The sequence below is a fragment of the Drosophila novamexicana genome, unplaced genomic scaffold, assembly GCF_003285875.2.
Source record: "Drosophila novamexicana strain 15010-1031.04,08,12 unplaced genomic scaffold, DnovRS2.1 tig00000858-arrow-arrow-pilon, whole genome shotgun sequence".
NCBI lineage: Eukaryota > Metazoa > Arthropoda > Insecta > Diptera > Drosophilidae > Drosophila > Drosophila novamexicana.
Window position 1 is genome coordinate 1,010,637 of NW_020824829.1, and position 17,331 is coordinate 1,027,967.

The following is a 17,331-nucleotide window of genomic DNA, read 5'->3' on the forward strand; positions in this document are numbered from 1 at the left end:
GTTGCATTGAGTTTTCCTTAGCTGAACAACTAAAACCAACTGCCTAGGTCGCCTCTGAATAGTCAACAAAGTATCTCGCAGATACTCGTAGCGCACTTTCAAGCCCAAATATCATAAAAAAATTCCAAGCGCGTGTGCACAATAACAAAAACAACTACATAAATATACAAAAATGCGCCAAGAAAATTAAAAAACAGCTTTACAAAATAAATGAAAATAAAATAAAGCAAAAGTCAAATAAAAATAATAATAAAATACTCAAGAAAATACGCGACCAAACAAATATTTGTTGTTTATTTATGTTTTGTGCTCGGCCAAACGCTTGTGTGTCTGTGTGTATCTCTGAAATCGACCTGCTGTGTGTGCATTTGAGTTTGTGTGTGTCTCTGTGTGTGTGCGTGTGTGTGTGTGTGTGGCACAAAACAGCTGTTGGTGCAACAACAATAACAACAACAACTATTACTACGACGACGACATCTTGAGTGCAGACGCCAAAACGAAAACAACAATTAAATTGCATATAAATTTAATTTTTTTCAAATTAAATTTTATGCCCACGAGCGGCCGCTTTTTTAAGGTAAGCCAAAACTGACCTTCATAATTACAGTTACTCCAGAGCTTGTGGTCCACATGAACATGAAAGCCGGTTGATATGGTGCAAAATATATATACGTAAATATGCAAGTTGATAAATAAGGCGCAGGTTGTATTTGGAGGGAATCTTGTTGATAAGACTCAACCTGAAGAACTGAGAGAGAGTTGAAGGGAGAGAGTGAAAGAGAGAGAGATAGACAGAGACAGCAAGAGTGTGAGAGTGAGAGAGTAAAACCTTGATAATAGATTAGATTAAGTGTTTTCCAGCGAAAAGTAATATAACTTTATATGATATGTAACTAATTTATAAATATAAAAACAGTCCGTCATGATTGACTGTACGATTGACTGATTGACGATAAGCGCACAGCACAGCAGCTATCTTTGGTAGAGTGAGTCGTGAAAGAGTGAGATAATTTCTTCAGCTGAAATATGTATTTTCTTATGCTTTCATTCGCTTTGCCTCAAACTCATTTTAAGATATAAGTGTACAAAATAATTGCCACTATGTTTGACACTTTCCGAAGATTAGACTTATTTCCCTTAAGGTTATTATCATTTATTTGATAATTTTCAGAGATCTCTCTCGTCTCACTTGTGCTTCAACTCGATCAACTTGGAGTTCACATAACCGTGCTAATGCATAGATATTGATTATATATATAGAACTTTGTTTGCAGCTCGTACATATCTTACAGTTTGTTTATATGGATTTCTTCTTATCGTTCAATCAAATATTTGTATTTCTTTAGCCAGTGTCATTGCGACTGTGCGCAGCCCTTACGTGGTTCACTTTCACTTGATATACCCCATAAAAACTATTCCTTTGTCCTGTTTAAGGCTGTGCCCTCGGCTCTTCCTCAGCCGCGCTTCAAGCATAGGGGTATTCGAGCTATTAAGCGTGAATAACAAAGGAATTCGAAATCCAGTTCCTGCCATTGAGTAATTTGTGCAGTTTACGGGTCTGCGGCTAACCCACATAACTAACTAAGTTCGCAACTTGGAGGGTCTCCACACCTCTCTCGCGGTCTGCCTCTGTGGCTCTGGCTGGAACAGTAATAGGAACAGGAACTTTATGAATACACAACATGCACACTTAAGTTTAATAAAACAACAAGAATAACAACAACAAGAATAGGCCGTTTCTCATCGCATTGCGGGAAAAATCAATAAAAACGCACGCGACCAACGGCAAGCGAGCGACCCTTGTTGCCTCTGCTGCCCGCGCCACTTGCCACTTGCCACTTGCCACCAAACGTTCCTCAGCTGTGCTCCACTCCAGTCGAGTGAGTCCTGCTCCTGAAGGATGCAGCAGCAGCAGGCGCCAAATTGGGATTCGGCTTTTAATTAAGCGAATCACAAAACAAAAACTGAAGACAAATTAACGCGCGCCTCCTCACACAAATCGCGTTTATCAAGTGCAGTTAATGCAAGCCGGCGCCAAAGGCCCCAACCGCCCAGCCCGTAGACTCCCCAGCTAGAGTAACCCCTTGGCACCCAGTTGACTGCATTGAGGAGTCATTGCCATCAGCGAAAAGCAAAATTCAGTTAGCAGCAACAAAGGGCAAAAACAAAACGGAGCATTTGTGGACAGCTTTGGGCAGCCGAAGATTAAATACCCTTGCAGCCATATAAACAGAATGTCGACACACAACATTATTCCCACAGCAGGTATGCATATGATATAGTAGTCCGATGTAGTTAAGCTATTGCTGATAGGTGCTTGCAATTGCTGGCAACTGGCAACTATCAAGTTCTAAAAGAAAATAGGTTTCTAGGCAACGCAGTCTAGCTTTGCATAGAGCTGGACAGGTGCGATAGAGATGTGCAGTTGTCTCCTCCTTAGGATAACTTGCAATCTGAAAATTGGATGAAAGGCTGTTTGTAATGATTTAGATTATTACTATTATTATTTCCTTCAATCCGTTTCATTTAGTATATTGACAGAGCTAAACTACCCTCGGAAAGGGTATCATATTCTGCCCAACGTTATTTTTGGCGCTTGCCTCTCAGGAACTCACGAGTCCCGAGAGCAGAAACCCTGGCGCAGGCGCACTGCAGATTTGCTTCTCGCAACATTTTATTTGCTCTCCAAAGAACATCAAGTTGACAGTGCCTGCAACCCAGCCCCGCCCCACAGCCCACACACGCCCCCCTCCCCCCCTTTGCCATGGCTGCAGCAGCTTGGTTCCTGCTTCCATTGTAATTGTTGTCCTGATTTTTTGGCAAGCGAATTGTGTCGTTCGTATGTATCTTTAGGATTGCCCCCAGCCACCCCCTCTGCATGCCCCTACTAAGTAATAGCAGTTGCAATTGCAATTTTGGTAGGTCTTCCTTTTTTTTAGGGGTTGAAGGAGGGGGGGAGGGAGGCTAGGGGAGGGCTTTAGCAGACAGCGACTAAAAGCGAAATGAAAATGGACATGAAAAACGAGTTTTTCATTCAACCAAAATAACATCTGCAGCTTGCATTCAGCTTTAGCCTGGCAATGGCATCAATCTGCATATACATAAATGTACACATATTGGAGCTCTGGTCTTTTCGGGGGAGGTGTGGGGGGCGTGGCATGCGCCCCGTTTAATTGCTATTGACAGTTAAACTTTTAGCATTGAGCCACTTCTGTTTCTCCTCTCTTTTGTTTTTTTTTTTTTTTTTGGCAAAAAGTGAAAGTTTTTCAGTTGGGGGAAAAAGTCGGGAACTCAAATGTTGTTATTTTTATTTGCTATCGCAGAATGTAGATTAAGAGGGCGATTTTAATGATTGCGATGTTTGTATGTATTGACGTTTCACTTTGCAGCTCTAGTTTCTATAGTTTTATATGGCTATTTGCCAGGTGTCTCAATGTATGCCATTCATTAGCATATTAATCTGCTTCCATTCATTTAAAGTCAATTCAAATTGTTCACTTTATGATGCATTTTTAAACAGTAAATAAGTAGCTCGAATTGAATGAACGACAGTTTGCTATTTTGCTTTTATAAACTTAGATAATATAAAGACTCTAAATCTGAGTGGGCTCTATTTAGGCAATGTCGAATGCTATATGCTGTAGGAATATTATGTGAATCTCTTGCTCATTATTCATATATTTTGCGGAGTATATCTAATTTGTTGTGTAACTTATTGGTTTTCGTTTTTAATCAAATGTAAATGCCTGTCTAATTGCCTATGCATTTCCTGCACTAGATAGAACTATTTATCAGACAACCACAACCCAGTTTATTGGGTCATTTCGAGTATAAATGAAGTCAAATCTAACCCGATTGAGAAATACTATTTATAAAACACAAGTATTGAGTGCATTCTCAGCGGACTAACAAGTGGCTGTTAGAGCTTGGTATCATATCTGAAATGGTTGCTCTCTCGCTACTCAAGTGGGTCACATTGGAATAATATTCCTGGCTTGTATCTAGAGCGGATGTGTTTATCATAGAGTGAGGCGTTGCTCATGGACTTGGCAAACAGCTCTTCAATCCAACGGCAAGCAGCAAAAAAGCCCACAAAAGACCAAAAGACCATGAGCCATGGGTGAAAATCAACAAATGCACATGGACAGCAGGGGAGGGAAGAGGGGAGAAGAAATTGAGATTGCAGTGAGAAAAGCGTGTGGGAATAAAAAGCAGAAACAACCTGGTTGGCCATAAAGCAGGAAAGTGAAAATGCAATGCAATGGCCTGTGGCTAAAGAAAAGCTTCCGCATTGTTTTCCATTGTCTTTCCTTCCTTCTCTCTCTCTCTCTCTCTCTCTCTCACTCTCTCTCTCTTACTCTCTCTCTCTCTCTCTCTCACGCTCTCTCTCTGACTCTCCTTTTCAGCATATGCCTCGATAATAACAATTAATCTGTAATTTTACACGGCTTTTGTCTCAATAAACCCATTGCCAATATGTCATTCTGTTTGCGAAGTATACAAGCTCGCATATACAATAAGATTACATGCGTATATGTTTGCATGGAATATATCTATATTTTCAATATTTATCGCCCGACATTGTGCTGCACGGCAAGTGCATTGAACTGCAGCTGGCAATGCAATGCTATCATCCTGGGTATTACGAGCGCAGTGTGTGCGACTGTTTAATCACTCCCATGTTACTCGGCAAAACTTAAAACTAGACCCAAAACCCAACCAAACTGAGACAGAGACTGGGAGAGAGGGGGTTGGGCAGGACGGATAGGTGATAATTGTGCCGGCGGGTCCAACTATGAACATGCAGTAGCTGGTAGCCAGTGCAGCAAGTTTTCCACTTTTATTTTCTCACATTTAAAAACATTTAACAGTTTTTCACAGCAGCTAGAGAGAAAGGGGGCAGAGTGATACAAAGAGAGAGAGAGAGAGAACGAGAGAGAGAGAGGGAGAGGGAGAGAGAGAGAGGGTTATAGTTGCATGTATATTATACCTGATGTTTAGTCTGTGCAACATAATGTTTCTAGCACGGCAGCAGTTGGCGTCCGAGTCTGTTACACAGCCAGTTAGTCATTGTACAGTGGGTCACATAGCATTTGATGTGAGTTAAAATTTGAAAATAATTATGGATATTTTTTTTTTGTATACTTTAATTTTCAAAATATTTAATATTAATATTATAATTTATTAATACGCAGCTTTCGGGCTTGTATTTTAATTAAGTATTAAAACTAATCAGAAATTTTAGGCAAAAAAAAACTTTAAGAAATTTACATAAGATTTCTTGTATATAAACAGGAAGAAAACTGAGCTGAGATATAGATACCATTGACAACTTTCCACTAAGGAAAATAAATAAAAACAAAGATATTTGAAAATTTTCTAAACAAAAAGTATTCTAAAATAATTTTCCCCCAATTGTCCAGCGAGTGGAATTCCCAAAGAGTTCACTTTAGCGTGACTTTCCTCTCATAAGGATTATATGCCCAATTAATCAATCAGTCATATAGGCACTCAGTTATTGAAGAGGAATAGTTTTCTATATAATGTGTCTCTGCTCTCAATAGTCAGAGCTCGTTCGTTCCCACAGTAGCTACACCCTCAAAAGTCAATTAGTTTGTAGCTCTGGCTCTTTGTCTGAACCCCTACATTATCTTCGCTGAGCATGCGATGCCAAGTCGCTAAGCTGGAGAAGCTCAAAAGCAGCTCTCCGGCTTTCCGATTCTCCATCTGTGTGCATCTCCGTGTACATGTCTGTCAGGCAAATCTGCTTTAAATTTTTAATCGCCTGAAATGTTTGTGTTATCGCATGGGCCATGTCTTGCCTGGAAACTGGCTTTATATGCCAAGTTACGTATACTTTCACACTCTTGTTGTGTGTGTGCGTGTGCGTGTGCGTGTGTGGGTGGGTGTATCTGGGTGTAAATCTGTTGTGCAGTCAGAGCTTGGTTTGCAGTTTCGTGCCTGCAGCAATTCGCATTACATCACACACACATTTAACCGAGTATATATACTCAATTACATTAATCGCCCTGTCGCTTGGCTTTTCATGTGCGTGTGCCTGGCCCTAGGTCGAGACTTGTCGGATAAATGCATTTCCATGTCAAATGACGAATGTTTACACATGCATATAATATAAAAACTGCGTTTTATATGCTCGAGTCGGGCCCAAAACGATTGGGTTAGATCAGTACTCGCCTAAACTGACGTCAGTGGGGTCAGGAGCTATAAGCTTCAATGAATTTTAAACTTTTGAATTATTAAAACAGTTGCACAAATAACTCGTAAGAATATGTAATACCCACAAGCAAGTTTAATTTCCAATCTTGAAACAATTTCTTAGATTTACTAGAAGTAGTCAGTCAGTCAGCGAATCAATCAATCAGTCAATCAGGCTGTCAGTCAAACGGTTAAATATGTCGAAATTACTTGTTTCATGGTTTTTTTCCCAGCTTGAAACACATTCTCAGATTTAATAGGTGTAAGTCATCAATCAGTCAGTCTGTTAGCTAGTCAATCAATCAGTCAGTCGGGCTTAAGAATAACATATATATATATTTTATTTCGTTTTTATGGCTCTGTTTCCAGTCTTGAAATGCATTTCCAGTTCGATATAAGTAATTGTCGAAAAAAAAGTCGTCAATCAGTCTGACATCAATCAGTCAGTCAGGATAAACGCATGTATCTACAATTATTACTTATTTCCATGGTTTAATTTCCAATCTTGAAACTAATTTCAAATCAATTGGTCATCAGACTAAACGGGCTTTTTTCCAATATTGAAACGCAATCTCAGATTTGAAAGTAGTTAGTCATCAATCAGTCAAACATTTAGTTAGCTAGACAGTATTATATTGGCTAATTCCCAATATTAAAACGCATTTTCAGTTTTAAATGTGCAAACAGTCAACATCACGAGTTGCTTAGCTTCCAATTACCCATTGCCAATATTTGCTGAAAATCTAATAAGAACTCGATATCTATAAACAAACAAACATTACGTGTTTTACGATAGATCGTGAATGAAACGTTCAAATAGAAAATATAAAAAAAGTCACATAAATCGAGTCAATAACAAATACAACACGTGCAATTGAGCGGGGGGATTACTACGTGGTGCTGAACTATGGACTGTAGGCCAGCCTGGGGCGTGATTCAAGGGGGCAAGTGTTGGTCTGGGAGGGCTGGAGTGCCACCTCTATATACCACGCTTATGACATGTGCACACTAAAAAAGCCATAAACAATCGATTTGACATTTTCGGTCACTGCAATTGGCTGCCATTTCCATTTCCACTTGCATTTCCATTCCCACAGCCACTTCCACTTCCACTTGAAGGAGCTGCTGCACACAAAATGGCGGCACATTGCGGTTGATTTTGGGGGATTTGTCCCCACTTCACTTATATAAATCATTTCGAATTTGATTTGCACGCTGAGCTCTTGTTGGCGTAGGTGTATTTCAATTAAAATGCTGAGCTCAAACTCTGGCTAACTTAATTGATTTGTACAAGTGGGCTGGCACTTTCACTACTCCCCGCCTCTGCGGCAGTTGATCGATTCGATGCTACTCGATGCTATTCGATTTCGATTCGATGCGATTCGTTTCGATTCTTTTCTCCACTTGACGCAATTTCACTTTCATTTGCCGCGTGTGGATTTAACTGTTACTTAATGAGTCGTTGCCGCTGCGTAATTACTCGATGTATGCCATAAATTGCTTTCCAATTAACATAATTTACACTTTACACACACACGCGCGCACACACGTAGTCTGTAGTGGGCGTCTTTGCAAAGAAAAGTGAGTCATTTGCAAAATCTTCATCAATGTGTATTTGTTTATATTTGTTTTCTTGTCGCCCTTAAAATAAACCTGAAAATTTGCATTTGACACCAATTTGGGCTTTTCGCTGAACCGTTAAATGAGATTCGTGTATGTAATTGTAATGGCAAACGATTTGTTTAACCGTTAACTGCCAATAAGTGTTTCACCTGGCACACATTGCCATAGATATAGATATACTAGCCGCCCACCTGGCCAGCTCGTTATGAGCCATCATCATCATCATCATCATCATCATTAATATCATCATAAGCTTGAGCTGCTCAACTGCCCAGTTTCGTGTCATTCGGCAGTGACAGTTGGAAACCTACTTCACAGAGAAGGAGAGAGAGTGAGAGTGTAAGAGATGAGGAGGATGGGGCAAGGCGAATTACCAGCGAAATCGCGTTGGTGATTTGCTATTCGATTTCGCTGGATAGTTGGATAGTTAAGTACCTGGCCTGGTAATAGCATAATATTTAGATATAAATCGCCAACAAATGTTGTCGGGTCAAAGACGTGCAGCGAAAACCAAAAGAAATCCAAATCTTACAGATCTTTATGGGGCTAAACATAGAAACGGTAAACAGAAGGTACGATCATAACTTCGAATCAGCACTTTTTCTCCAATTGCTATGCATCAAGTCATGAAGTCAAGCTGATTTCCAGGCATACATGATAAAAACAATAGAATAAAAAAATATACTATACTCGAATAGATAAAAGGCAGCAACAACTGAGTAAATATTATTATAGCATGAGTTGGAAAGTGTGAAGTTAGAAGGCTTAAATCCACAGTTCATTAGTCTCAAAGTGGGTTTAAATGCTGCCAATAAAGAAGTTGATCAACATGTCTAGTATTCGCATATGTTATCTTTTTGGCATACTTTCTGTGGAATTTATTCTTTCATTTGATAGATTACAAAAAAATTCGTATTCGATTGTTTACTGTATATATAAAAACAATTCCAAATGTGGTCCGAAACCTTGAGCGTTTCAGGAGTACTTCAACTAGTTGGGCACAAATCATGCTCTATATATTTCCTGTATATAGATCAATTGATTTATTGTGCTGTTTTTAATTCTTAATCTCATTTACAACTTCATACTGACTGTTTTTACTTCCTTCTGCTGCATTTCATACGTACATTAACTCTCAAACAAACAAAATAGATCTGACTACATTAGCTGCCTTAGCTGATTGTCCAGTTCGATTTGGTTCGTGTTTGCCAAACACATGTCGCTGACGTCAAGATGTTGCCGGTGAAAGGCGTAAGACAAGCTGCACATGATCGACCCGGACCCAGAGCCGGCATCTTTAAGCCAGCTGACCAGCTAGCAAAGAGAGGGAGGCAGATAGAAAGAGAAGGAGAGCTACGAGGCACTTCCTCGTGGCATCGCCTGGCAAGCCGGCAATCAAAAATATTTCCCCGACGTCATCGTCAGGTTCTGGTTTATTGAATAATACGGGTAGATACTGTTATGCATAATTATCGTATAGCGCGTGGCATACGAGTCTTGTTGGGGTCTTAGAGGGTGGGCGGGTGTGCAAGTTTTGCTAAAGCAAAACAAAAATCAAGCCGTGACCGGTTCATTCTAATAAAATTGCTTAACGAATATTAATTGTTTAATACATTAAATCATCAAGCGTTTATTATTTTCATACCTATTGAAAATGAGTAAGAAAACGGTGTATATGTGCCTAGTGAAAATGTGTGTAACAGACAGATGGAGACATTTTCGTCGCATGCGTCGATCTCAGATACTTAAAGAACTCTAGTGTCGAATAACATTCGAATACGATCTTCAAGTCTGAACAATTTCATTATGATCGCTTAATAAACACAGAAGTTATTATAGAATAAAAATTCCACAATGTGCAGCTCGTAGCAAATGTTGACAAATATAGGGCATCTTCTATTCGAGCGTCTTCACCTATATGTTGCTGATTAAGTTTTAAAGCTTTGTAAACGAGTGGGTAGGCAACTTGTTGCACAACAAATAAATATACACTTTATATTTCAATTCTTTGACACGGCGTTGGGGTTTATTCAACTGTCTAAACACAGAGTGTGACTAGACATCTTTATAATATGATTTGTAATCAGCTTTTTACATTTTTTCGAAATCGCTAATTTGTTTTTAATTGTTGCCCTTGCTTGAACTCGGAACTCGCACTGAACTGTGAAAACTGGTTTCCTCTGGCCCCGGCCATGCACATTGTGTTGCCCCCCATGACATCAGATTAGTCCAAAAAGTAGCTCTTAAAGCTATTCTTCTAATGATTTCCATTTGATTTATGATGCAAAGGTTGCAAAGGTTGATGTCGGAGGTGGACCTTTGTTGCATATTTATTAGATTACAACAAGAAGTGTTATATTCGGTGTGCACGATATATTTTGAAGACCTTGAGGAACTACAAGGTTATATATGGCCCATTTGTGACCAAAGGAAAGCCTTAAGGTAAGGTAATGTTTTCAGTAAGGTAAAAATTTCGCCTGCACAGGAAAAATTATTATTTAATTTGTGGAGAAACTCTTGACTTGAGCAAAGTTAAATTATAAATGATTGCAATTCATAATTAAGCAAAATCAATTAACATCTGCTTTAACCAGCTGCAAACTTATCTAATGTCTATTCTATTGACTATTGTGAATAAAACCACATTCACCACTTGTTATTGACAATCTGATGTTAACATTGTGAAATGTCAGTCATATGTGGTGCTTCCAAGCTGCCCCCGAAGGCATGCCAAATCGCATGACAAATCGATTTTTATGCAGCTTTGTTTGCAAAACTTAACTAAGTAGTTTGTGTGGAGGAGTGCTGGGTGCAACCGTAAAAACTAACAAGTGCTGAGATCAAATCGAACACTTTCCGCAGCCAGTGGCATATGCAACAACAAGCAAAGCAAATGAATGTAGCAACACACAACACTCGCACAACACACACACACGAAACTGGGAAGAGTCATTTAACAATGAACTTTAGACGCAAACAACGAAATGAAAATGCGAAACCGTAAAAAGTTCAAACGCCTTCGTCTCCGTCGTGCTAACAACCCAGCCAGCCATGGCTATAAAGCGAATCCACCCCAGCCACCCTCCTTTATATCTGAACATATAAACTCACAGCCACTGTGAATATAGACGATACATGCGGCGAGACATTCGCGCCAGACAAATTAGCAACGCATGTCAGGCAATTCGTCAACGGAATTGTATCTGTAAGCTTGTATCTGCCTTGAAAAGTATCTACAAGTGCGTGCGTGTGCCCATGACCATGACAATGGAGCAGCATGTGCTTCTCACATTTTCGGTAGCTTATTTGTCCATTGCCCCCACACCAAGAACTCAGTAGAAGTTGGCTGAAACCAGTTGCCAATTGCCTGAGCGCAGCTGCTATGAAGTTTTCTTTGGTTTCAATTAGTAAATACCCAAAGTTTAAACACTCGAAGAAAACCGCAGCTATAAAGTCTTATTCTAGTTCAAACCGTGAAATAATTGTAAATTTACATGAGGCCTTGAGGCCTTTTTTTAATTAAGTTATTTCGGGCTAGATTTTGATTTCCTTAGCTTTTGATTTTGATTTTGTAAAGCTTCTTGATATTTTCTCCAAGTGCAAGCATGCGTATCTGATGAAGTGCTATCACTTGCCGCTGGAGGTTTTAATTAATTTAAGCGACAATGCGAAAATCGTTGGGTATCATTCTTGCAGACTCCCCCCTCATGCTGCCCCTCTATCAATCTCTCTTTGTCTAGCTGGAAAATTAAAAAGATATAAATTGATTGCTTTACTCTATCAAAAACTGTATACTCTTTAAGATCTAGCTGTATTTTACGAACTTCAGCTTAATATTCCATAAGAAATGGAGACATTCATTTCATGTCTATATTATCCCCATATAGAGCAGTCGTTTCTCATACCATATTTACTGCTCTGCTGCGCCCCCGCGCGCTGGCTCACCCAGACTTTCAGTAAGGGCATTAAAAACGCTGCTCAAGAAATAATCGTAAAAATTTTGCAATGTTGTTGCTCTACGTCTGGGATTTTTGTGGGCTGATTTAATTGCTTGGCGTTTGTTTTTGATGTCAGTTGAGAGGCCATAAGAACTGACTTTGATGTGAAACGTTTTGTTTTTGGTTCACAAGTGACGAAGCGCCAGGCTTCATGTGGTATAATTATAAAAGTTGATAGAGAGTTGATACTTAACTAATTATAAATATATTAAATAAGCTTTATGCGATGCATTCACATAACATGAGCATTTCAAATGGCAGCTGACTGCTAGCAAATCGAACTTAACAAATGCCGAATAGTTTAATTTCTTAACCATATTGCATGGCAACCAAATATGTTTAATATTCTAAATTGTGTTCATGTTGATTGCTGACTAGCTAGCTTTGGTAACAAAGGGAACTCCATTCATTTTTAATTCCAACTACTAAACAATTTAACTTACCTTTTTAACCATTTGAAGTTATAATCCAATAAGCTATGTATACTAAATTTTATTCATAATGTCTGCTGACTTGGTAGCTTTGCTAACTTAATATAATTTAAGCCCTCGTAAAAATTTTACAGTTTTTACAATAAGTATGTTAAATTAAACTTAACGCTGATCCTTAATCAATTGGGAAAGTGCTTATGCAATTAAAAAGCGATTTAATGGCTTTAATTAAACGCAAACAGCGTGAATGGCGCGTTCTGCAGATCAAATAAATTGTTGAATGCATTTTCGCATATTAATGATTAATGTTTGTATTTGTTGTTGCCGTTGTGGCTGTTGTTTATGTTGTCGTTGTTGTTGTTGTCATTCAGTCAGATTATTTAGCTAGCCAAACAGTTGTCTGTGCAGCCTCTGATAAGCATCATATTTACTTTTTCACACACAAATACACACAGTGTCTGATAAAAGTATAGCAAATATTGTCTGGCCAAGCTCTTGGCATTGGGAATTGGCCAGTGACACGTTAACCGAAGCCAGGGCCAAACGAAAACCCAAACACAGACCCAGGACTGCCAGCCAGGCAGCCTGCCTGTCAGACAGATCAGAAATGAACTCAATCAATTTTATGAGTCAATTGTATTATTTATTGCAAGGTGATACCCCAAGCTGAAATCAAACAAAACTATGCAAATATTAAATATTTGAACAGCTCTTGGGACAAGTCCGTCCAGGCTCTCGAATATTTTATTAGATCGCAGTCAAAGGTGATTTGCTTACAGCTCAATAAATGATTTAATTGAAGCCTTAAGCGTGAAACTGAGTAAATCGGAAATTCGATTGACAAAAGGGGTAGGGAATTAGAGACAGAGAGAGTGTCTGACTTTTATGGTCATCTGTAAACTACAAACATAAATAGTTGTCGTTTGGTATACTCTAAAGTATATGTGCCTAAGTTTAATATGTATCCAAATCAGGTATTCAACAAAACCATAAAGCAGATAGGTCAATTTGTAAGCTACGAGCTCGCTTCGACTTTACAAGTCTGTTAACTCAGCTAAAGCCCTTTGACCCTTGCTGTTGGTGGAAAATTGCATAAAAATGACAGGGTTTAGCCTGTCCGCCTAGATAAATGAGTCACGTTCCGAAAATGAAACTCAAAGGAAAAGATATAAAAACGCCCACAGAGTGCGTCACAGGCTACGGCGTTGAATGAGCAACCACCAACGGACTTGGATTTCGGGCTCCTAGCGCTGCAGGAGGCGCATTTGCATGTAAAACTAAAACAACAACAACAACAACAACAACAACATTTGCTGGCGGATTGTGAGTCATTCTCGTTGTCAGCTCCCGATAGCAATCGGACGAACTCCGCGACGCTGCGTTAATTAAAGCGACAAATGCCGGAACGGAGAGGTGGGGCAGAGACTGGAGCAGGGAGCGAGGCTGGGGCTGCGACCATGGTAGGGACCTCCCCAACCAATGCAGTCCGCACATAGTTGCGGCCCCTGAACTGTTGTGTTTTCTTTAATTTTTCTCATTGTTTTTCCAACGCAGCTGCGTGTTAGAGTGGAAAATGAGCAGCATACGTAGGCGCGACGCCCGTGGAGAGAGTGAGAGAAGAGGCACTGGGGGGAGTGGGGCTAGGTCTGGGTCTGATTGGAGCCTCCAGCCAGGATGTTTTTATCTCCCGTCTCGCCGAGCTTAAGAAAATATTTATTTTATTTGCTCTTTGGCTCGATGCGCGTTATAATTAAGTGCGCGCCAAGGAGGTTAATTGGTATTGATTGTGTGAACAAATTTATTGTGGACAATGTTGCGCCCCTCGCCACAACAAGTGTTTAATAACCGCTCCCAACCGATTCGTAACCATGCGATTCCAGAGCATCTTTAAGTGGCTGGCAAGTGAGCGCATCCTCCCCATTAGAAGATTCCCACGAGCGCATCAAATGCTGCCACTCGAGCTGCATAGATGAAATCCAAACATTTTAACAGAATTTCCAGAAACACGGCACTCAATTCAATTGCGAGCACTCAGACATAAATGGATTTGGAAATGTGTACCTTCGATTGCTTGTGTTTCTTTTGAAAACAAATTGCATTAAATATTCAAAAATATCGACTGGAAAATTACTAGCTAATTGCAGGCGTTGTCTGATATGTAAAGCTGAAATGGAATTCAAGGAAGCGAAGAAAAGATGCAGCTTATAATTATTTTTGGATATATTTTTCTTAGATGTAGCTAAAAACTGGACAGGGACAAACACTTTATGCAGACTACTCAATGGAAGATTCTTCTGGATAACTTATTTAAAACTTTATTAAAGGTATTAATATATTTGGCATAAAAAAGCAATGCCTAGTTCTCCGGGCAATCAGTATATTATTTTCAGATAAAATCTTTTAAAGTTTAATTGAGAACAATCCGAATTCGAATTCAATCTCTCATTCCCATCACGCACTGCACATTGCTTTGGCGTATGTCGCATATTATCACCGAGACGAGTCTAAATTAAAACAATTCACGCAATTGGATGGCACGCGAATACATCTAGACACAAGCAACCAAAACCGTAAATGGCAGAGAGGCACATATGTTTCCAGCCGAGAATAATGGATAGTAATATACGTCAAATGACTGGCCTGTCCAGCTGGCCATTTGAAACCAAAGCAACGACTAATCACGATAAATAAATGTCGTGTCCATAACATAAACTGACTATTTGGCATACATACGGCTGCTCGCACTATATAAACTGCATTAGCTACTCGTAATTTACAACAATTGCCCTGGATTTGACAGATATTTGTTGTGTTTATCGATTCGACTGCAAAAGTGAAAGTCCCATGAAAAGATAATGCCACAAGCTACCCCAATCGCCTTTTGGTTACGACAGACCCAGATTATAATATAATAGATAATGGAAATTAGATTGGATATGACAGCCAGTTACGTAGTTGAGCGAGATGGGAAAGGGTTGAGGGTATAATGCACAGCTTATTAGAACTTATTAAGAATAATTACGAAAAGCGAAATAAACAAAAAGTGACACTAATTGGACAAAATGTGATAAAGTCGGGAATGTGCTTAAAATATAAATATCAATAATAACTGATAATAACTAAAGTCGGGAATGTGCTTAAAATATAAATATCAATAATAACTGATAATAACTATTTCAAGATTTTAAGCAAGTTTGAATACAAGTATACGTTATAAATAAAACAACTCTGACAAGTTTTTAACTTTCTTAACAACTTATTCGTGCTTGCGAATGACAAACAAAAAGATACAGATGCATAAACTAAGAGAATAAGGAAGCTACGAACCAGTTCAGCAAAAAACTGAACTGTGGGCAGATAGTTAGAAACAATAAATATACTGATTAACCTTGCACATAAGATACATTCATAAATAAATACATATATATATATATATATATATATATATACATATATGCATGCAATCAGAACAAAAGCGAATGCTGATTTCTTTATAGATTGACAGGCAGACATTTTCCGCATAGGAAAGTCTATAGAAAAAAATAGTAAATTAATAATGAAGTTAATTGCAAGTCCCGGAATCAGGAATCGATTTTGCATACGCGCATTTGCGATACGTGAATTGTGCATGGAATTTCATATATGTAAGCGATATATAGATGAAAAGAAATGTGGACAAATAAAAACAAAGCTTCCTATTAATTGGATACCAAATACGGTTTGCGAGAATGTAATGAGGCAGGCTGTGTGTTAGTGTGTGTGTGTGTGTGTGTGTGTAGGGTTTGTAGGGTGTGGGTAGGTTGTAGGGGTTAGGCTGGGTTGTTGCAGTCGGTGATTAAACACCTTTACGTGCTATGAAAATCAATATTGCTTAAGAATCATGGCACGCAAATTAAAAACAGCGAAACGAATGGCAAATTGTTGCCATGGCAAACCTCTAAAATGGTTGAAAGAGGGATGGTGGGGGGTCAGTCTGAGCGAAAGGGGCGCCGCTGCTCACTAATTACCGAGCGCTAAACATTTTGACGCGCTTTTCTCGAACCAACATTTATATTAATGTCTGTCTATATAAGCGGGGGTGTGTCTGGGTTGTTGTTTCTGATGGCACGTTTTTGCAGCACATGACCACAAGTCAAGCGAGTGTGTGTATGTGTGTGTGTGTGTGTGTGTGTGGCGAATGCAAGCAAATCTCTGCGATTAATCAGTTAAGTGTTAATTAATCAACGTAAATACAGCATAAATACTCAAACAATTCATACTTTATATGAGTATTCAGGCGGGAATATTCACAGCATTTGGCAAAGCTGCAAAGCCGACTCGATTGGCTGTAATTTAAAGCTGCTTAGAAAGTATGCCTTGCTAATATTGTTTACTTGTGCGCAAAGTATTTGTCAGCTAATAAGAAGTTAGACTTGAGCAGCTCCGATGGGAATAGTTTCTTAAAGACTCTTAAGTTTTTAATAAATTCAAAAGAGCTTTAAATAAGCTATTAAATTAAAGTTGAAGGCAATTAAATTTTTACATTTAATAACAGCAAGCAAATAGCTAAAATGCATATAATTATTTAATTACTGTAGAGTAAACTCTAAAGAAAATTACGTTTGGTAATTTCGAATTCGGATTTCCCAATAAATATGTATACCTGTAACTGAATGCATCAAAAGCGTCAATTAAATTGTAGGCCAATTTTGCACTAGCTGTAATAAGCCCCAACAAGCCCAAAGGTCAAGGTCAATTGGGCTCAACGTTGCGTATACGTAATTTGCCATATTTCACACATACGTGTGGCCACGTTAACATATTTATTGCACTCTTTTTTAACCAATTGCTGTTATTTCTTGTTTACTGCAAAACAATCGTTAGCATTATTTATTTAAATATTTTATATATTTCAATTGATTTGACTGCCATTTTAATAATTGAATTTGCCGTTTTCTACCTTATTTATTTCAGCCCACCTCAGCGGAAGGAAATTGAAAACTGTGGTAAGTGTCAGAGCTGGCATTTATTGTTGTGGAAAGCGGAAAATTGTTCATATATCATATTAATTATTGTAAAAACTT

At 38.8% G+C, this 17,331-nt stretch overlaps 1 protein-coding gene across 4 annotated transcripts in view; it reads left to right on the top strand.

The window, feature by feature from the left end:
- LOC115764497 (protein goliath) overlaps positions 1 to 17,331 on the top strand; it is a 40,128-nt gene that overhangs the window by 3,758 nt on the left and 19,039 nt on the right. For 2 of the 4 annotated variants that reach the window (XR_004018031.1, XR_004018030.1), the window contains exons 1-2: positions 283 to 577; positions 17,222 to 17,253. The gene's annotated coding sequence lies outside the window, so the exon portion shown is untranslated. Of the gene's footprint in view, positions 1 to 282; positions 578 to 17,221; positions 17,254 to 17,331 lie in introns of those variants that run through there. The other 2 variants (XM_030707584.1, XM_030707585.1) reach the window with 2 other exon arrangements.